Genomic DNA, 23,328 nt, shown 5'->3' with positions numbered 1-23,328 from the left:
GCCCAATTTTTCCACTTCTACTTTCTTTCTAAGAGCATGAGTACTTTGAAAGACATGTTAGTTCTGTACAGTGTGTGGGCTTTTATTTACTGATAGACGACTGTTTTGGAGGAATCAAAGTACCTGAGCACCTTCACAGTGTGCTGGCTTTCAGAAGCACCAGCCTCCCAGGCCTCTCATTCATTTATGTAAATCATGTAGAAAAGAGCTAATGGCACATATAATATCTCATAGTTGCAGAAACTGAGGCACCATGAGCTTGCCTAGCCTCAATTATAAATCTATTGAGCACATTTAAAAGTGGCCTCCAAAAGGTATATCCTCCCAGAACCTCACAATGTGATCTCATGTGGAATAAGTGTTTTTTTAGAGACACTTTAAGTTGAGAATCTTGAAATGAGCTCTTCCTAGATGAGGGTAGACCCTAAGTCAATGGTGGCAAACCTCTGTAGTGTGTGTTGTTTTCCTTTTAAGAGAAAAGATTAATACATGAGTTGTTTCTTCTAAACTAAAAATCTCAGTGTTCAGCTTTAATTGCAGTGTTGGCACTTTGCAATAAATAAGTGGGTTTGCGGTAGCAGTTTGGGCACTCATCTCTAAAAGTTTCCCCATCACTGCCCTAAATCCAGTGGAGAGTCTTTATAGAAGAGTAAGCGAGAAAATTCACACAAAAACACACAAGGAGAGAAGCCTCATGAAGACAATGGCATAAAGTACAGTCAGCCACAACAAGCAAAGAGACGCCAGGAACACCAGGAGGAGGAAGAGGCCAGGAAGGATTTTCCCCAAACCCCTCAGAAGGAGCACAATCCTCTCCAACACCGTCATTCCAGCCTCAAAAATATTAGAGAATAAATTTCTGTTATCCTAAGCCTCCAAGTTTGTGGTTATTTGTTTTAGCACCCCTAGGAAACTAATACAGGCATAAAATCATTATTCTAGAGAACACCAAACAGGTTAAATAAATCAAAGGAGGTTGTGGAGCTGTGTGTGTGGTCACAAGCTTGTTAAACTTCATTTCATCCCGACTTTTAAAATAGCTATACTCCCAATCTTGTGGCATAAACAAGGCAGGATTGAAAAATGTGAGGCTACATGTCAGGCTAAGGTAAGCAGGGTTTGACTTTTGAAACACAAGCAGACAGGATGTTTTCTTTCTCTTCCACCCCACCTCACTAACCCTCACATATCCGTATCTCCATTCCTGGAAGGTAGAATCTGCAGGAATTAAAAACATGGACTGTGGAGTTTATCAGGTTTGCCACACCCTAAACTCTTTGCTTAATCTCTCTGAGCTTTAGTTTCTCTGTCTATAAAATGGCATGTGGTAAGTTTAGCAAGGGACTCAGAACTCAGGGTTGAAAGTGCACAATCAATATTGACATAGATAAATAATAGACTGAAAGATAAGGATAGAGATTGAAAGCAGTAAGCAGCAATAGAAATACAATTACATAATACACTCAAAAACATGCACAGCACAGCTCTGGTGACTCCATTTATTTGTAGGGGTTTGGAAGTAAATAATGGAAAGGAAAAACAGAGGAGTTGGAGAGGTGGGTAAAATAGATAGGGAAAGCAAGAACTTCCAAGGAGAGAAACCAAAGGAAATGCACTTAAGGGCTTTTAGAGTTGTTGGGGAGTGGGGAAGGCAGGGAGCCAGGACAAGCCACTGCCATCTGTACAGCTTTTAGTGTCACTGGGGACTCCCCCTTGAAGAACAGTGGGGTGAGTCTATGGCAGTGAGAAAGGAAAACGACTGCAGGTTTGTCTTATATTTGTCCCATACTTAGAGCAAGGGAGTGAAATAGAGATCTACTGAAAGAATCACAGAAGTGTTCCACAGAATGCCCCAGAGTGAGGCAAGGATCTCAAGAGAGCACTTGGAATTGATATGCAATGACCAAACTCAGGAAACTCAGCAAACAAGTTCCCATTAAAAACCCTCTGGAGTTTATGAAAAAGAGGTTGCCATAAGAGAGCAACACTTAGATATCTACTAGGCCAGGATGGCACAGAGCCACCCAGCCATGTGAGAAGTAGCACAGGCCTCCGTCTTTCCCTTCTCTCTCCTATGCCCTCAGGAAGTGAAATCACACATCTTGGGGGAGAGGGCATAAACAGGCAGAGAGAAACAAGCCAGACCATTCACCTCTCCCTGCATGCATACTTCTACTCTGCAGCCCAGCTAGGAGAGGGGAGATTTACTACCAAGTTAAGTTTCAATTTGTGTATTCCACAAGGTAGGTATAAGCCTTAAAGGACTATATGAGTGTTACCTAAAAGATAAAATTTTTAACATTTCAGTAATCAATTATTCAGTATGGTTTTATTCTTTCTTAAAAATATAAAAATACATATATTTCACAAAAGCTCAGAAAAATAACAGAAGGGCCATAAATGCCCACCACTCAGATTTAACATTTGTTGTACTTGTTCCACCACTGTCTTTTGAATGGCTGATAATTTTGTCATCCTACAGGGCCCAAGAACTTCTAGCCAAAGAGGAGATGGAACCTCAACTTGCCCCATCTTCTCCCTGAAATGTACTGCAGGATGTGTCGATAAGAGGCATGGGCAGATTTATTAAGCAGAAACAAAGAAGTACACACTCAGAAAAGAATGTTGGCACTGGGAAGGCGTAATGCATTATGGTCTGGGGTTGAGGACTTTTATGTAGTTTTGGGGTATCTTCAAGATGGAGGATCTAGACTGTGTTTTCCTAAAGATTATTGAGTTACCTGTGGGCTAGGTTAGAATGCAAACAACTTGCATGTGTTTAAAGTTAAGATATATGGTATACAATTAATAGTGCTGTTTCCTTGAGGGTGGAATTTTTTTAATCCATAGCATCAGAAGAAAAGTGCAGGCTCAATTTCCAAATAAAGGCACAGGCCCAAATTACAGGCTTATTGCATCATTTAAGACTCGTAGGAATTTTGTGCTGAGTTGCCTGGAAGGGAAAAAAGAAGGGACTGTAACCTTGGGTGATGCTGTGTCTTAAAGCTGTATTTTTCCAAAAGTTACAATTTTAAAATTACAATTTTACTTGTCTCCTTTCTACTTATCTTTATTTTTTTTCTATCCTACTTCAATTCCAAATTCAGCTTGGAATCCATTGCCTCCTTTCCCTCCTGTCTTCCCTGAGATTCACACTGACCTTGGTAAACGTTGGTTCCATGCATGTTTCATAATCTCATGGGGTGTGCGTATCCTTTATAAACTGAGTGAATGGATGATAAGAGGGAAAAGTGGAGGAAATGGAGACAGCTGGAAGACCAGTGTAGTGTCAGGTGAGGATGACTGTCTCGCTCATGATGGCAGACACATTCACTCAGGGAGAGCATGGAGAACAACGAGTTCCTCATGACTTGAAGAAGCCACCAGAGGTACTGTTTACCACACAGAAAGCAGAGCCTGGACAAGACATCCTCCTTCCAACCCTGCACTCACCTCTGCCCCAGGGTTGAACTTAGGACCTTGTGTATGCTGGGCAAGTGCTCTACACTGAGCTACACCTCCATTGGAAGAAGAAAGTCCAAGTGGCTTCCAATTCCTAGCAAAGGCCCCACACACCCATTTGGTATTTGCTGTCTCATGCCAGTGATTCTCCAGTGGAGAGGATTTTACCCCTGGAGACATGTGACTATTACAAATGCAGTGTGCTACCAGCATCTGTTAGGTAGATACCAAGGATGCTGCCTGCAATACACAGAACAGGCCCCTGAAGAAGAATCATTCAGCCCCAGTAGTCAACAAAGCTACAATTGAAGAATCTTGCTTTTTGCCAGTGCTAACTCCAGTAAGGATTAGCAATGGAAAACTTTTTTATTTTGCAAGACTGTTAGGAATCATTTTATCAATCCAAGCAGGATTAAAATTATGAAAAAGAAAAGTGTTGCCAAGAGATTAAACCCATGATTTTTTAAATAAAAAACTATAATTTACCATATAAGATGTGATTCAAAACTACAATGAGTTTTATAACCAGCTATGCTTCTGCAGAGTGGGTGCAAGGACTGTACTGTATGCCTAAAATGTATCAATAAACTCAATTTTTAAAAAATACAGTAAGTTTTAAATTTTTTAAAATGTAATACATTAAAGACACAATCTTGCCACATTCTGAAGCAGCCCCGGAATTCTTTCTTAAGTGTCTTTACTAGATGGCATCAAAATATAGTAAGTGTTACGGCTGTGTGCCATCTGATGGAAAGGCAGGCTCATAAAAGCTACCGTGTGTCCTCATCCACCTTCTTCACAGGATCTGGCACATTGTGACTTTGGTCTCTTCCCCAAAATCAAAATGGCCACGAAAGGCAAACGTTTTGAACTGACTCAGGACATGAAGGTAGCCACGACAGTACAGGTGAACACTGACGGATCTGAGGCTGCCTTTGGTCAGCTGGGCCAGCAGCTGGAAAGGATAAGTGGACATGGAGAAGTGAACTGAAGGAAAAGCTTGAATCGGCTGGCACGTCTACCTCTATTTCTCCTTCTTAACCCAATGGTATTTGCAGAGTAAAGGTCACTGTTTCACTCTTTCAGATTTCAGGCTAAGTTTTCTTTTGATCAGCTCTACTCCAGGACCATGGAAAAAAGTGGGCTCTGTGGACTTAATTCCAGTTTAGCCAATCAGTACCATGCAAAGGCACAACTGATGTGACTTTGGGCAAGTTATTTTACCTCTTTGAGTCTGTTTCCTCATCAGCAAAATGGAAATAATGTTAGTCCCTACCTCATGGTTATTGTGAGGATTAATGGAGGGGACACAGGTAAGGAAAGCAGTAACTGCCATGCAGTCAGTGCTTGACACACCTTAACTATTGTCAGTGTTGCTTGTGATTAAGATATAGTCTAGAAATGGTATTCTTTCAGAGGTTTCATTGCTTGACTGACTTCAGCCAAGAAACTCTAGCACAACTTAGTAAGCAACTCACCACCGAAGCCAGAGCTATTAAAAGTAGAAAAACAGAGATGAAAAGACAGTTTACACTGAACATAGTGTTTTAGTGATGACAACAAAGAGGATTAGGCTGAGAGGCCCACTCCTGCAGCTGATCAGTTTTATGACCTTGGACAAAGTCACAGCCTCTGTTGTTCTAGTTCTCCTAATCATGGAAAGAGGGAAATGGACTATTTCTTCCCTCTTGGGGGGTATGGGGGCAGACCAAAGGTAGAACTTCTAAAATGTGAGAGCTCTTTGAGGTGAAAAATGTTACCATGATACTAAGCAATCTTTCACCTTTTATAATGTTGTCCCATCTCCCTGATGAGAGATATTCCTTTTAAAGAGCTGCTGGGTGTAGATCAACACGGTGCTAAGATTCTAAAATTGTTTCTCCCTCCTGGTGTCAGGCACCGATCAGCAAATAGGTCTATGAAGAGGGACTGCTTCCCCATTACTGTTCAGAATATCACCTGCAGGAGCATCAGCCAGAGAAGCCTCCCAGGAGAACTGCTGAATCTACCAAGCAGTAAAAGGTACCAGATCATTTATATATTAAGCCATTTTGCCACTATGTATATCCATTTACAGCCCCAGAGAATGGTTGGATGTTAAGAGCTAGTCCAGGACTATAAAGCCTTAAGACAGCCTCTTCTTCACCTTCCTCTCCTCATCAGCAGCAAAAGCCACACAGCTTGCATTCTACCACAGGAGTCTCAGAAAGCAAAGTGGGACAGTCAGTCCAACCTAGTCAGTTTTCAAATGTGGATGCCAGAGTTCAGAGTTGTGAAAACCTTGATCAAGATCACAATGCCACAGTTAAAGATAAAAGCAAGGACTGTAATCTATCCTAGCTTAATGCCTTTCCCTAGATACCAACAAAGACACTTGTCACTGAATTTTGTCTCTCATACCCACCCCCTTTATGCTGTATCAGGCTGAGAAATTTAGAGCCTAACTAAAGACCAAGTCTTCAAAATGTGTTGGTTTCCCACAGAAAGGCTGTATTTCAGTGACTCATTATTTAGTTATATCTTCCTGTTGCCCAGCAAAATCCATCATAATTGCATTTTCTTCACCCCTGCCCCCTTTTCTCTTGAGTGGAGATGAATGTAAAGACTTTCTCTACTTCTTTCCTCATGAAATATGTCCTTGGGCTAGAAGATTCCAATTACATCTTTTGGCGAAGCATTATCTATTAGAGAAAGGTTAAAAGAAACTGGGGAAAAAATGAGCACCATCTGTGACCTTGAACTTTCTTTTGCCAGATGCTCTCTCTTCCATAAAAGTAGGGTTTGGGGCAAATATCAATGGTCCACTTTCCGGTGACCCTGCCAATCATGACTAGTGACCCCTAGTCTTTCCAGCATCTGCCACGCATTCAGTTGGGCCTCGCCCTCCACTTTGAAATTGGCAGGCTTCTCAATAGGCTTCAATGTCAAGAAAAAGAATCTGCATTTTCTTGCCTCAGTCCCAGATTCTTCTCTGTATTCTTTTGTCTTGTTGCCAACTCATCTCTCAATTTACTTCTGTGCCTATGTCTCCTCCTGGCTGGTACTGACCACTGGAGACCCAGAACTGGCTCTGTCAAAAGTACTTCAAATATTTTTTTATTAAATATTCAGTAAATAGCTACTGAGTGTTTGCTAGCACCCTGCTAATGAGTATTTGTCTTGGTCCAAAATACCACAAACTGGTAGCCTAAAAAGCCTGCATTTATTTTTCTCCCAGTTCTGGAGATTAAGAAGCATGGTAAGATTCTCATGAGGATCCTCTTGCTAACTCACAGATAGCTGCTTTCTTCCTATGTCCTTACATGGAAGAGAGTGAGAAAGAGAGATTTCTCTCATTCTTACTCTTCTTATGAAGCTATCAATCTTATTGGATTAGGACCCTTCCCTGTGAACTTCTTTGTAATTACATCTAATAGCTCTACCTCTAATCACAGTCATAATGAGAGTTAAGGGCTTAATGTATTAATTTTGGAATGGGAGACAACTCAGTCCATAGAATACCCAAGTATAAGCAAAATAGATTTGGTCCCCATCCTCCTGGGCTACTTAACCTTTGTCAAGGCACTTAACCTCTTTGTGCTTCCATTTTCTCATCTATAAAATAGAGGTAAGTGATAATCATTCCAATCTTCCCTAGACATTGTGAAAATCAAATGAGCTCATGTGTCTAAAGCCCCTGTTGGAAGGCTCAACACGGAGAAAATATCTAATATACATCAGTCATTATCACTGTTGTTATGATTTTTGTTGTCTATTAAAACACATTTATCAAATAATTACAAAAGCAAAGGTAAAATCCCACATAGTATAATGAAAGAGGAATGTACTGTGTCCAGAAGGGTCTGTTGGGGAAATGTAGCCTCCATAGGGAGCTCAGAGAAAATTCCCCAAAAGTGACCCTTGAGCTAAGATCCAAAGGAAAGTTAAAAAGTGACAGACATGGAAAGGATTGGAATGGCTTCTAGGCAGAGGAAATAGAACATGCAAAGTCCTTGAGGCTGGAAAGTACGTGATGACTTTCAAGGACTCCAGGGAACACACAGTTCACACAAGAGAACAAGGTGCAAAAGGGGGCTGGAGACACAGGTCAGAGAGACCACCAATGCTGGGGAGACGTTGCCACCCACCCTACTTTCAGGATTTCAACACCCTACAGTAACACTGGCTTCAACCGGATTTTCTTGCTCTCTTCTTCAATTCTCTTTCTCTCCACCAAGTGGTAACATTTGGGTGTCTCTTAATAAGGGAAAGTTCGTGATTTCAGGTCCTGTATCCTTCCACACTCCAGTGGTCATACTCAGATCTGCATCCTCCAAGCAAAGACTTATCTCAATTATTGTCTTCTTAAAGACTGAATAAAAGCCCATTCATCACAAGTGCTTGGTTCTATCAAATCAAAATCAACTTGACTTTCAGGTTATAGAACCATCCAAGGACTCTCAAAAATCTTAAAAGCAGAGGATAAAATGATGTCTTTGTTACATGCTGTATCTATCTTCCACTGATGCAAAGAATGCTATTGATTTGAATAGGAGAGAAGAAAGACCACTGTAAACATCTAGGGATTTCTAAAAGTTTAAATGCATTAATTTTTTAAAAATCCTATCCTGCTATATTTTTAATCCTGAGGGGTAACATTCGAGGGAAATACAAGCAGCTCCACACTGGCCCTCCCTGCTAGTAAGCAAATTCAACCTCATTAAGAAGTACTGTACAATGTGTCATGAGTAAGCTGTTTAATTGTTGTCCTGCTGTGGTCATGTCTCCTAAAGGGGAAATGGTCAACTATCCCTGTGGCTGAATTAGAATGATCTCAGAACTTTGAGAGAAAGCTGATTCCTCCAATATGTTTGGATTTTGCTTCTTTAATTAATAGTAACTTTTTCCTGATAGGCTGAGAGTATATGATGCAGGTGGCTTTGAAATTAACCAGACAAATTAAAGGTAAAGGAAGCAGTTTCCTTGGTTATCCTTCACCCTGTCACATGGGACAGAATATCTGTCTTCTGGACTTCACTCTTCCAGGAAAGGAAATGAGTCCTAGTCACCAGATGAAGAACTGGGAACTGCTCATACCTACACATTCTGACACATTCTGTTCTCCTGGCCAAGGAGAACAGAGTCTTGTCAATTAAGTTGGAGGTGGTAGGCCTTGGACACAAACAACAAAGCATCTTGGGTCGTGGCCAAGCTGCTTAGCTGGCCGTGAGATAATTTCAGCAATTCAAAGCTCATATACTTGTTCGTCTTATAAATGAGTGAGTACTCTTGGGCCAACATCTTTCCATTTTCCCTACCCCAAGCTCCTGGCAGCTATCATTGTATTCTCTGCTTCCATGATTTTAACTTCTGTATCTTTAACAGTCAGTGCTTACTAGAGAAAAAGATATAATGCAAGATATATACAAATATATAAGAATTTACAAGATTGACTTACAGTGGCCACCCACAGAGTCTGTTGTGGAACAGTGCAAAAGGTCTGTCTGCTCACTGGAGATCTAAAGGATCCAGTTGATGGCCAGTAGCTCCATGCAGTGTGCAGTAGGGGCTGAAGGGTCTGCCCCAGAAGGTCAAAGGATCGGGGCTGGAAGCTGAAGACTGTGCTGGAAGCCAGGAGATGGCATCCAAGGTGAAGGTGAAAACTGGAGCTTCTCCAAAGCAGCAGAAGCCATCCTTGCTTTGATTTCCCTCTACAGCATCCTGGCCACAATCCTTCCCAGGGTGGGTCTTCCACACCCAGAGCTACACTGAGCCAATCTAGTGCAGTGTTTCTTACTCAAATTGACACAATCAACTTATCACAACTTCTTTTCATAGATTCCATATATAAGTAATACTACACGATATAGTGATAGTATGCATTATTCATCTTTCTCTGTCTGGTTTATTTCACTTAACACAGGGACCTCCAATTTCATTCATGTTGTCACAAAGGCAGGATTTCCATTTAAGGCTGAAATTCTCTCTCTCTCTCTCTCTCTCTCTCTCTCTCTCTCTGTCTCTCTGTCACATTTTCTCTGACACACACACACACACACACATATATATGGCATTTTCTTTATCCTTCCATCTATCAATGGACAGTTATGTTGTTTCTTACACCTTGGCTATTGTGAATATATTCTAAATAATTCTACAATGAACATAGAAGTATGGCTATTTCTTCAAGATACTGGTTCATTTCCTTCAGATATACATCCCTAAGTGGGATTACTGGATTACAAGGTAAATTCAATTAATTTTTTGAGTAATTCTCATACTCCTTTCCATAATGACTGCGCTAATTTACACTCCCACCAACAATGTATGAGGGTTTGTTTTCCACCAACACATTTTATATGTCTTGTCTTTTTAAAAATAGCAATTTTAACACTTGGGAGGTAAAATTTCATTAGGGCCAGGCACTATTTTTTAAATTTCCCAGAGTTTCAGTAATTTTCCTAGACTCGGAAGAATGTGAATTCTATCTCAGAAAAGCCTGGAGAGTACATACTAAGTTGAGAAGCTGTTGAGTTTTGAACAGAACATAGGACAGAGGATGGCAATGCTCTGATCACTAGGCTAAGTATATTTTTACTACAAACTTTTATTTATTGAATTATGGGACCCTTACATTCATGTCTTTCATTTTTCAGGTTAGTCACCCTTTCCAAAAAAATGTATTAATTAGGATTCTCAATTAAAATGAGATATGTGGAGTTTATATTGATGTATAGAAAGAGAGTTTTTGTGAGGAATTGGTTCATATAATTATGAGGCTGAGAAGTCCTACAGTGTACCACCTACAAGCCAAAGAACCAGCAAATCCTGTGGTGTACTTCCAGTCCAAGTCCAAAGGCCCAAGAACTGAAGAAAGATAGTGTAAGTCCCAGGCCAAGTCTGAAAGCCCAGGAACAAGGCTCACTGATGCTCAGGGGCAAGGAAAGATGGATAGGTCCACTGCTTCTTCTCCCTAAACTCTCAACAAGTGGATGATACCCACCCATATTTGAAAGAGCAATCTTCTTTACCCAGACCACTAATTCAGATGTTAATTCCTTCCAAAATCACTCTCACAGAGATGCCTGGAAATGATGTTTTACCAGCTGTCTGGATATGTTTTAGTGTAGTCAAATTGACATATAAAATTCACCATCACACTGAGTTTCTATAAATTTCAATACCATTTCCATTGTCCTAAAGACTGACCTAGTTTGTTGATAATATTAAGAATATAGTCATAGCATCCTCTTTGGAAAAACAGCTGAGATTTCTTAAAAAGTTAGACCCATAGTACATTGTGAACCAGTAATTCTACTCCTGGGTGTTTATCCAAGATGAATAAAAATTTTGATTTTAAAAAGGTGTGTAATAATACCACAGCAATTTTATTCATTATAGCCAAAAATCAGAAACAAATTCAAAGTTAATCAATAGGAAAATGGAATAAAAATTTATATTATATTCATTTAATAAAATATTCTGCAGGAATGGAAATAATGAACTGCTGTATTACACCAATGTGAGCTAATTTTTTAAATATTATATAGAATGAAAAGAAGACAGACACAATAGTATTTACTATGATATTACATTAAAGTCAAAAGCAGATAAAGTTTATATATGCTGAGAAAAAACAAAACAACAAGTCTCCTATGTGGAGTACAAATATATGAGAAGGAGACATGAAGTAATTTAACTTTCTGGGGTAACGGAAATATTCTATATTCTGACTGGTGTGTTGGTTTCATGGCTAAATTTTTCAAACTTCAAACACTAAATATCTATTTATTTCACTATACATAAATTTGACTTCAACATATAACACCTCCCTATTCCTCCAAATATATTATGTATCATATATAACATATACTATATATCATGATATATATTAATAAATATATTATAAATTATATATGTGTGTGTATAATTCATAATATTTTTATTAATATATCCATGAATATATATATATATATATATATATTACGTGAAAGAATAAAATCCCAGATAGAAGGGCAGCTCAGAGAAGTGGTTGCAACATTTTGGAGTTGCTTGCCCTTTTGGAGCATTTGCTAGTTCAAGAACTAAGGCAGAAAATCTGAGACCCAGAGTTTGAGGGTAATTTAAGTGGGGTGTGAATAGAGTACAGCCTAAGATTGGAGAGAAATTTGAATTCAGGGCTCACTGAAACCGAGCTTCAAATAAATGCAATCTTTAATTAGATTAAAGTTATTCTTTCCTAGTTCAGCAATCTGACAAAAGCAAGTGCAAATTCTCTCTGAGTGAGAATAGTCCACATCCCTAAACAACTGCAAAACTTTTGCCTTTCCACTGAATAGCCAGACACACTAAATTGGGAGAAAGAACCGAAAGTTGAAAGAAAATAAATACAAAATTTTTTTCTGAGTATAAGTATCTAAGTTATAAGACATTATCTTTATAATAGGGACTAATATGTTCAAAAATCAAATAAGATAGAAAATGTCAGTAGAAAACTGGAGCCTATAAAGAATCAAATGGAAAAAGGGCCGACACACTCTGTAACACATTAAATCGTCAAAGATGAATTTAAAGCATTAATTTTATTAGTGCTTTATTAAACTTTAAAAATGCTAAAATGGTCATGCTCAGCTTTTTGCACTACTGGGGATCAAACGCAGGGCCTTACGTGTATTTAGGCAGTGCTACAACCCCAGCACTTTTTTCCTTGTCTTGTTGTTGGTGTTGCTTTGTCTTGTTTTTGTTTTACTTTGAGGCAGGGTCATACTAAGTCACCCAGGCTGGCCTGCAATCTTTCTGTCTCGGTACCCTTAGTAGCTGGGATTAGAGGTCTGTACCTCTAAGACGCCTGCCACCTACCAGGAAGTGTCTTTATCTGAGGTATTAGCAAGCCTCTACTTAGTCCTCCTCCTCAGGCTCCTTGGCTAATTTAAAAGTTTATTATACACCGTTGGACCCTTTTTAAATGGTTAATGTTTATGTCTGTTGTGTTAATCAACTACTGGGTTCTTCTGCCAGGCTAACATATGAAGCCATTAATACCAATGTGTCTTTCCTGTTTGGAGAAGCAACACTCTTTTTTCATTTCTTTTTGCCTTACTGACAAACTTTGTTCATTTTTTCTTGTGTATGCAGATAAAAACAACGTATATCTATTACTAAAATAAGTATTGCTTAACTAGTTATAAAAAATATTCATATATATGTATGCTTTGCTATGTGTTAAAATTATAGAATTAGATATGCATTGTGTTCATTTTTTTGCCTTTACTTCCCTATTTGTATACTTTAGATTAATTTTCTTTTCAAACTATCACTATAAATCATGAATTTCCACAAATCCAACTACTTTCAACTGGCCATCATTATTATTATTAACATTATCATCAATATTGTGCCCCCCCCAAATCACTTATATTTGTGCTTTCTTTAGTGTTCTTAGAAATGTTTTTCTTTCTAACAACTGGACGTTCAGGTACTATCTTTTGTGGTATACATGCACAATGGAATATTATTCACCCATAAAAAGATTGAAATTCTGTCATTTTGCAGCAACTTGAATGGAACTGAAGGAAACTGTTTTAAGCAAAATGTCATGTGCAAAAAAAAAAAAAAAAAAAAAAAAACCTCATGTTCTGAATTTAACAAGTAGAGACAGACAGTAATTACCAGAGGATGGGAACTGTATAGAAGAGGAAAGATAGAAAAAGGATAGTTAACAGGTACAGGGTGCAATTGGGTAAGAGGATTGTAATGTTAGCATGGTAGGACTCTGCTTGACAATTAACTGAATATTTCAAAATAGCAAGGAGAAAGGATTTTGAATATTTCCTAACACAAAGAAATGATAAAGGTCTGAAATGACAGATATGTCAATTACACCGATTCTATTATTAGGCAGCACATCGTATACATGTGTTTAAATATCATATTGTAACCCATAGATATGTACAACTACTCTGTAAAATATATTTATTTAAGAGATATTCTTATTTTCTTTTAGTCTGAAACAGTGATTTTCAATGCAGCACAGTTTGCCCCCAAGTGACATCTGGCAATGTCTGCAGATGTTTTTGCTTTTCACAGCCAACAAGGACAGAACTGTGCGTGTGTGAGTGGGGCTGGTACAGGTGTTGAATGGATAAAAGTCAGTTTTGCTGCTGAACATCCTGCAACATAAATTAACACAGGACCTCAAATATCAATAGTACTGAGTTTGAAAAATCCTGACCTAAGACATGAAATCAAATAATTTCTAACGAATTCAGTTTTTTTTTTTAAGCTGTAAAAGTTTTAGAGACTAAAATTTGAGAGTTACAGCTGCACAATGGAGTTACTGATGGATGAGAATGCTGTTGTCACTGTTACCAAACTGATAAATTGTTTTTAAAGGTTCAGTTCAAGTTTGAAACAGGCAGTGTATCTCATTGTATCGTTGTACACCACCTTTCTTACATAGAGTTTTCCTAACCACCAGGATTTTGTCCTGTGTTGACTAAAGCATTCTTGTGATCAACTCAAAATGGATCTATTCAAGCTGGTTTTTTCCATAACCATTCTTAGAGTTCATGCAATTTTTTCTGTCCTTTCCTTAACTTTCAAAGAAAAAAAATTACAAAGTCAACATTAAGAAAACTTTGTATTGATAATTATCCATTAATAAATACTTGATCTTGGTTGGCTGTTTCTTAGTTATAAAAATAGTCAGTTATGAAATTTTGTTCTATTTATTTTATTTTTGGTACCGGGAATTGAACTTGGGTCCTTGTGCTTGCAAGGCAGGCAGTGGAACTAAATCACCAGCCCTTGTTCTATTTTTTAAAAAAACAAAAAATAGTCTTAGCTTTGATCTTTAGAGTAAATAATGGAATGTTAGGTATTAATCCAGAAGAATATCAAAACAAAACAAAGCAAACCCTCTCTCAGATTTCTGATATCAACTCTGGACATTCCTAAAAAGAAAATGATAGATATTTACAAATTTCTACTATGAAGATGTTAATGCTGAAATATTAAAATATGGCATTTCTCTGTGTGCTGAAAGACAAATCCTAACAAAAGAAGGGGAACTTGAAAACTAATTTCTGGCTCATTAATCTTTTTAAGTAAACCAATTTATTTACATTTTCATCCTAAGTAAGTTTGTCAGCCCCTCTCAATATGCAAAAAATCTATTCATGTAATATACATTCTTCCCCAGGTCTCTCTCAGTCTCTCTCTCTCTCTCTCTCTCTCTCTCTTCTCTCTCTCTGTCTCTCCCTCCCGCCCTCCCTCCCCCTTACTTTTTCAGTCTTTAAATCACTAGAGTCAAGCATCCTTTACAACATGGATTTATTTCAATCTACCTAAATTTAAAGAGGAAGCAAAGAATATAGTTATATCCTAATTAACTACTGAAAACTTATTTTAATCCAGTTTACTTGATAACCGAGCCATGACTATAGTTTGGATCTCTCCCCTAAAAATATGAGTGAGATAGTTCATGCCTCCAGTGAACATTAACACTGTTGCTTTGGACAGTAGGTTGCAATGTGACCTGACTTTTCTCAAGTTTTAATTCTTTCCTTCAGAAAACTAAAACAAATCTTCATAAATTGCATCTTCAACATATAAAAGGGAGAAAGCCATAGCTGCATATGAAAATTACAAAGCAACCTAAAGTAGTTAACTATGACATTCAATGTTCACCTACAACTTCAGGATTGAGATGACTTTTGCACATTACAGGCACAAAATTATTTTTAAAAATTTAAAGACAGTGATCAAATTCAAGCTACTATTTTGCCAGATACCTATCATGTCAGCATGTACTCAGTAATGGGTGATTACAGAGAAAGTAAACCTCCATTCAATGTGTATTAGATATCCAAGAATTGCAATGAGAGGAATAGACATTTACACGGTCATCAACTCCAAACACAAGCGAGTAAAACCTACATTCATTAAATAATTTTGTGCCATGGAGGATGATGTCAAATGGATTGACAGGTAGATGATAGGTAAGTAGGTAGATAGACAACCTCACCAAATTTTTACAGTTGTTCAAAGTAAATTTCAATACTCAGATTTTTAAAATGGGACTAAGGCTGAGAGCATTAGAGTGACTTGATTTAGAGCTTGAATTCAACTCAACCTTATAGCAGTCAGGTTGTAAAGTCATAATCCTTTACTATGTTAGAAATTCCAGAACAGAATCATACATATGAGAAATTGGGAGAAACAACTATATTCTGGAAAAGAGATGTATATACTAAAATAAATTTAAATGTGAAATAAGCATAGAAAATTATGCTAATAAGAAAATGCTTTCAATGGATATGAGATGGCAAATGCCTTTTTACATTATTTACACAATTAAATTTGGGATATTAGACAATATGAATAGACGGTATTTATATGGAATTGATAGACTTTAGGTTGTAGAGAAAATATAATTTACTCTAACTTACACTAGTTTATAATTTTACTTAAATAGAGTCTAGAAAACCAAATGTAATGCTAACATTTATGGGAAAAATACTTTTAATTTAAGGTTTTAGTCACTGATAGCATATACTTGCCAACACTTCCCACACTATATGCCATGGACCATTTCTTTTCAAAGAAAACAGGATTCCAAGATTGAAATCATTGGGAGAAATGCTAATTTAGTGTTATGGTTTATAGCTAGATGTCTAGATGTCCTCCTAAAACCTCATGCACTCACAGGTGGAGTGTGGGGGAGGTGATCGGTTAGGCTGCTGAAATTTGGTTAGAGAAGGTGGGTCACTGGGAGCATGGCCTGAAAAAGCATTCTCCTCCTGCCTGCCTCCCTTGATCTCCCCTTCCCTCTCTTTTATCTTCCTACCACCATGTCATGAAAGCACTTTTCCTCAGCCATGCTGCCTTGTCTTGGAGCCAGCTGACTATAGACTGAACTCTCTGGAAGCTGAGAGCCAAGATTAACGACCCTCTTTTAAGTTGTGAGTGTCAGGTATTGTTCTTAGTGATGAGAAAGGAACTAAGATATTTAGCAATAAAGGGAATGTTTTGTGTGTATGTAAATGTAAAGCTCCAAAAATGCAAAGTGTGTTAGGATCCTCAAATTCCTTGTCTATGGGATGCTGATTTCATCAATCACATGACAGGGCACATGACAGGACATGTATTCCATAAGGAAGAGTTTTGGAAATGCTTTTCTATGAAATTATTGGCAAAAAAAAGACAGGAGTTAATAATGCACAAATTGAGAACACTACATTGTTCAACAACTTTCTCAAGTTGTCTTATCTTACTTTATTCTTTAACCTTTGGACTGGAGCAAACTTCAGTTATCCACAAAGATCATTAACATAAAATTCTCATTTTCTTCAGTCTCCTAACCTAACTTCTTTAACCTTCATTAGAATTAAAAAAGCATCTACACTCAGATCAATTGACCTCATAATTACATATGGTTTTATGTTTCCTTTTCCTCTCAAATTAAACCAAGAAGCTCATTCCTTCTACCAGATTTCATTTTAACAACTTACTATTGACCTTTTGGGAGATATGAAGAAGTCATGGGGAAAGCAGTATGAAGCTCAGTTGGCATAAGTACAGATTTAAATCTTTTAATGTTGATAGATTTGAGGCATATGTTCTATACACTTGATTTTAGTTAATGGACTGTTCTCAAAGAGTCCAATAAATGATTTGGGATAATTTTAAAGTAAGCAGATATAAAACTTCTGAGAAAATGCATGAGGAGATACAAAAAGATAAGACTTTTGCTTTCAAACTTCTATATGTTCATAATAACCTTGAAGAGATTCTTTTCCTCTGTTAAGAATTTTAATAGTATATGAGTCAGCTTTCCCTTCACTGAGACAGAATACAGTGGTACCTTGGTGGAGCAGTAGTTCAGTCTCCTTGGACCACACCTGAAGAAGCCTCTGAGTGCCTGGATTGTTGAATTTGAAACACTTCCTTAGGTGACCCTAAATGAGGACACACTGGAGCATTCTTCTCAAAACAAAAATTTTCAAGGGAGTTTACCCTTTTACACTCTTAAACCTATTATGGGTGGGGCCTGGCCATTTCCAGAGATTCCCTGGAAGCATTTCTCCTACTGTCCTAATGCAAAATCCTTACTTCTTTTTATTACTAATCTTTTCAGTAGTCATGCTCTCCTTGGCCTCCATTTATAGACACTTCCTTTCTAAGTTGCAAATTTTTCAAATCGTTCAGCTGTGCTTATTGCTTCTATTTGTCAGGATAGAACTGGATAAAAAGCAGTCAGAAGTTATCTGGAGCCAGTTTAGGATTGGGCCACGATAGGCAGTGTTTTGCCTGCCTCCTGCACCTCATGACTTCCCTCCCTTTGTTCCTCATTTTATCCTGCTAAAATAGCCTGGAGCACAAGGAAATGTTCTTTGTCCTCTGTTTATTGTAATCCTAGTTGAAATGGTCCTAGTAACATCAAGCTTGCATGTCCCTGCTCCCACCAGCCTTATCAGTGTGCAATTTTCAGAATGTATTAGAATAACAAATTACCAAGGACAGTCTGCCCCATCTCCTTGTTTGTACTTCCACTCCTCATATCTTAAATAAAGTGACACACAGGCCGAGGTAGTCTTCTCCACTCAGCAGTCAGTGAAGCCTCATCTGGTCCCACTTCAGTTCTCTTTTGTTTCTGCATCTTCCATCACCCTACTCAGGCCCTGCACCCTTGCGACACTGGCCATGGTAAGAAATACCATGCCACAACCTGAACATTGGGCTACCTTGAAATATCTTCTGCCAGAGCAATTAATTTGTCATTTTTAAATCTAGCCTCACACAAACTCTTAGGACATGGAAAATATATTAACAAATTATTTGCCATATTAAAACATGGCTGGCCTCTAGTCTAGTTTCCTGTAACATCCTTGTTCCCATCTGAAACTCCCTCAATATTCTTGTCTTCTGAGGTCCCACCTGTATCTCCCATCAACCTGTTTACATCATTCTAAGACATCTCTAGCCAACATCTCCAAGCCTTTCTAAATTCACCCCACAAATCATTTTCAAAAGATTTTTTAACCACATGATCAGATATAGTCACAACAATGATCCCACTCTTGGTATCAATTTTGTATGTTAGTTGAGTTTCTCATCACTAGGACATGATATCTGACACTCACAGTTTAAAGGAGAAAAAATTTAATTTGTCTCATGATTGCAGGAGTTCAGTCCATGGTCATCTGGTTCCAAGGCAAAAACAGCATGGTGGAAGGGTATAGCTAAAGAAAACTCCTCACTTTATGGCAGCCAGAAACTAAAGAGGGAAGGGAAGAACTAGGGACAAGAGGATACCTTTGCAAGTCACACCACTAGTGACCCACCTCTTCCAACTAGGCTCTACCTCTTAATAGACTATTCAGCTATAAACTCAGTAGTAGATTAATCTATTGATTAATATAGCACCCCTGTCTTATAAAAGTCTGACCTCTGAATGCTTGAGACTTTGAGGGGTACATTTTAGATCCCAACTATGACAGATAATTCTCAGAGGACAATTGGCAATTGTTTTCTGTATTACACAAGTAAGGTAATGTGAAGAATTTCAGGATAGAAATGTCAATATAATTGGGATCTAAGTTGTGGTATATCAGGAAAAAAAAGTATCTTCATGGACATTATTCCAGACAATCTAGTATCATGAATCTGATTACAGGAAAAGAAAATAAAAGAGAAATGAAGGGACTAACACTGGTTAAGCACCTAGTATGTGCTGCACACATTACATCAACTGCTTTCCTAAAATTTTAACTCATATCCTAACCCTGCAATATAAACATTATTCACAGACAAAGCTGGGATGATAGTTCTACCGTCTGCGGCTAGCTTACTTAATTATGGAGCTCACATTCTTCTGATATAAAATACTGTCTCCAGAGCAAAGGTAGTCTTAACTTTACTTTCACTTTACTATTTATGATAAGAGAAAGAGTTAATCGAGCAGTTCTACTGTCCTCTGGAGACTTTATGGGATACGACTTGAGAAATAAAAACTGCTTGTTTTATAAAATGAAAGAACATATCAAAATTATCAAAGGTACTTCAGTCAGGGTGCCACCAAACATAAGGGTCTAAACTTAGCCAAGTTACTCAATAGACATGTACTGTCTCTAGACATTGTAGATTCTGCAATAAAATTAAATAGTCTCTGCCTCCAAGGAACTTTGAGTATATTGGAAAGATACATGCAAGTCTCCTTTCACCAAAAAATACCAATAGAGTCTAATTCACTGCATGTAGGGCCAAATGGGATTAGACTTTTTATTGAAATATTTGATTGACACAGAAGCAGAAATCTAAGTTATAAAGTGCAATAAACTTTTAAATATGTTTACACATGTGTAGCCACCTTTAATATAGTTAAAATGTGGACAATTCCCAGCACTCCAGAAGGCACACTCATGCCCCTGCTAATCAACACCATTCCCAAAAGTAACTACTGGTTTTATATCTATTACCATAGATTATCGTGGCTTGTTTGATAGTGCATAATGGAATCAAACAATGAATGCTTTTTTGAATCTGGTTTAATTTTCTCAACATCTAATTTATGAGATTTATCCAAATTGTGTAGATCAGTAGTTTGTTCTTTCTCATTGCTGTGTGGTATATAAATGTCTTTCAATTTGTTTATTCATTATACTGTTGGTGGATATTTGAATTATTTCCTGTTTTGGATTATAATAAGTAATAGGGATATGAAGCATCTTATACTTGTCTTTTAATGAATATAAGAATTGGAATTTCTAAGTAATAGAACTGACACATTTAGCTTTAGGATGCTTCTACATACTGTTCCAAGAATATTGATAGAGGTCATTTTGCCAATGTGCAAGCTCACTAATAATGTGTGAGAGTACCAATTGTTCTACTTTCTTCTCAAAACTTGGTATTCCTAGGTCTTTTAATTTTAGCCATTCGGATGAAAGTGTAGCAGTATCTCTTTGTGATTTAAATTTAAATTTTCCTAATAACCAACAATGTTAAGCATTTTTTCATAAGCTTGTTGGCTACTTGGATTTCCTTTTCTTATGATCTGCCTGCTAAAGCCCTTTGAGCAAGTCTGGTGCTGTCTTGTAAGGAGCCATCTTTATTTACAATTTCACATTCCATAAGATTTACTAAAAGTTACCTTCCTTCTCAATAATCCTTCCCTACCCTTAATTCCTCCCTATCCCAAGGCCTACCTCCTATCCCCTCCCACACTCTTCACCTATTGTGAAGAACTTATGTTAGTTAGAAATGGAAAACTATATTTTATATGCGATAGTAGAACCCAATTCCATTTTAAAAATGAAATAGATTATGACACTTCAGAAGTGTTCATCTCTGCCTGCTTGTTCTTTGCTTAATGCCCATTTCACATCTCTATTACAGCTCTGTGATTTACCATCCCGGATGAAAGAACTGAGTGTATTCTCCATCTCCTGGCATGCTAGAAATATGGCATTACATATATTTAAAAAGCCTAAATCACTGTGAGCCCTGCAAAAAAAATCCCAAGTATTGATTTAAACTTGTCTTTTTGCAACATGCCTCCCTGCACACGCTAGTGAACATAAAGTGACCCATAAATATTCTGCAAAGACCACTCATTTTCTATTCTTCTGTCACCCTGAGCTGCAGAACCATTCTTCCTCTCTGTGCTCCCAAGATTTCACAGGCTGGCAGATGAAGGAAGCACTTGCTGAAGTGAACCACGGCAGGCTGTCTGCTGACATTGTGGTTGGATTTCCCCCTTCATATGATTTCTAAAAATAATCACAAGCAGTGGTTTATCTTCAGAGCATCCTTCTTCCAAAATGGAGGGTTCAAAGAGGTTCTGGTATTAATTAACTCATCAGTTCCACAACAGCCTTCTGAGGCATGAACAAATTCATCACTACAATTTCTGAAAAGGATTTGGGGACAGGTTTTATGGAAAAACAGGTTGTAAATGGCTTCATGAAATCTATCACTGAGATACAGAGCCTTGAGACTGGAGCAGAAAGGGCCCATAGATCAGCACCTACTATTTTCACATGAAGAAGCTCATACCCAAAGTGGTTTGGAGAAATGCCTATGCTCCCATACAGAACCTATTCAAGGCCACATATAGAGGTACTTGGGAGAACTGCCTGCAGTCACACAGAGAAGGGTTTCACCACCATCTTATTGAGACTTAGTGACTAAAGTGACTAAAGAAGACTCTTATTTTCTATCAGCCCAAAAATCTAAAAGATTAAACAACAAAACACCAGGGAAAGCGGCACGAGGAAAAAAAACTTAAGAATCCTTAAGAAAATGTATCATCTTTAAAAATCCATAGTGGTCAAGCCAAAGCAGCTCAAGATTTTGGAGAAATTTTTGCTTCTGGCAGGTCAAGTAGGTAATAAGTCATTGGTGAGAACCAGATATGATCGGCAGCAAGGTCCACACGCTGGACCGACACTCTCTACCAGAAATAAATATTTGACAAGCTCTACAGTACCCTAAAAATGTTCTTTAAAAGATTTCACAAAACTAAAAAAGTAGCTTAAGAAAGAGGTGGAAGGTCACACTCTTTTTATTATTTGGTGTTTGTTATCCACCATGTGTACTATTTGGTTTTGTTTGTTTGTTTGTTTGTTTTAAGTGGTAAGGATATTTTAAGGCTTTTCCTGAACTATAAAACATAATTTAATTAAAGGAAAAAAGGCCTAAATTTTTCCCTGAGCTCAAAATGTGTGCATTCATTGGGACATTATTTGATCTTCTTTGGAACATACTAGGTGTCTCACCCCATATCTTCTGATTACATTTTTTATATATCCTGTGGGTTTCTTACACGACAATTACAGCTAAAAATATGCTTGCTTCTGCCTACTCCTAGTTTATTATTTTTGTAAGTGTTCACATAGCATCTTTGTTAGGAAGAATTTGCATAGGCCTTTATAGACCTGGTTTACTCAAGATACATTTATTTATTGATCACAGATCCCTCCAGACCTTGCCAACCAAAGAGATAGACGTGAGATGCAGTCAAGGGAGTACATAATTAAGGCATCTGAGATACATTTTGAGGACAGAAAATTAAGTCAAATAACACTGGAGAGAGAGAAAAATTTCATTGAAATGACATTTGAGCTCTGTCTCGATAAGTAAAATGGAATTTTCTGGTGTTAAAGAGGAAACAAGTCATCCCAGGCAAGTACTGTGGTTACAAGGGGAGTTTACCATATGAATAATTCATTAAGTTCTTTTGATTTTGTTTGTTGTTTTATAGTTTTGTACTGACATTTATCTTTCATTGTGAAAGCTGACAAAATGTCTAGGCTACAGACACACCTCATTTTCCAAGGCCTCCAGGTAGACTGTGGAAGTGCCAAAGCCGGAAGCATGCTGCAGGCAGCTCAGCCACAGCCATCGCATGTGAAGGACACATTGTGCTCGGTAAACATTCTACCACTCATTATGGTGGAAAGGGCACAGTGGCTATGAGGAGATCCAGATTTTCCTCAGGGAAGGATGGTGAGCACGTGGGGAACCTTAGAAAGACACCAGGGGAGGTAGAGCTTCTCCGAACTGTGATCCTTAATTCTCCAACTTTCATCCAGAAGTCAGTAACACAACCTCCTGAAGCTGTGGGAAACATTGACAGGGACCTCTTCTCAGGAGAAAAGTAATGAGAATAACATTATCCTGGCAAAGGGAGAACCCTGAGTCTTCCCCACTCTGGTGTACATTCACTGGAGTGGAAGGTGTGGATCTTCAGAGAACTGATGCTATTTCAAAAGGAGGAAGCTCCCTTGTTCTAGATAGGATGATCATCAAGCTTTCTGCTTCAGCACCCTTGAAATGCTTGTCCCATGGGAACAAACAGCACGCCCCTAATGACTGGGCAATTAA

The 23,328-nt window shown here is 37.9% G+C and overlaps 1 long non-coding RNA gene across 1 annotated transcript in view; it reads right to left on the bottom strand.

Annotated features, from left to right (window-relative positions):
- LOC104872115 overlaps window positions 1-23,328 on the bottom strand; it is a 116,193-nt gene that overhangs the window by 65,680 nt on the left and 27,185 nt on the right. The gene's annotated exons all lie outside the window — the stretch shown is intronic.

This window comes from Fukomys damarensis, unplaced genomic scaffold (assembly GCF_012274545.1).
Source record: "Fukomys damarensis isolate Sample0158 unplaced genomic scaffold, DMR_v1.0_HiC HiC_scaffold_28, whole genome shotgun sequence".
Taxonomy (NCBI): domain Eukaryota; kingdom Metazoa; phylum Chordata; class Mammalia; order Rodentia; family Bathyergidae; genus Fukomys; species Fukomys damarensis.
This window is presented reverse-complemented; position numbering and strand designations above follow the sequence as displayed.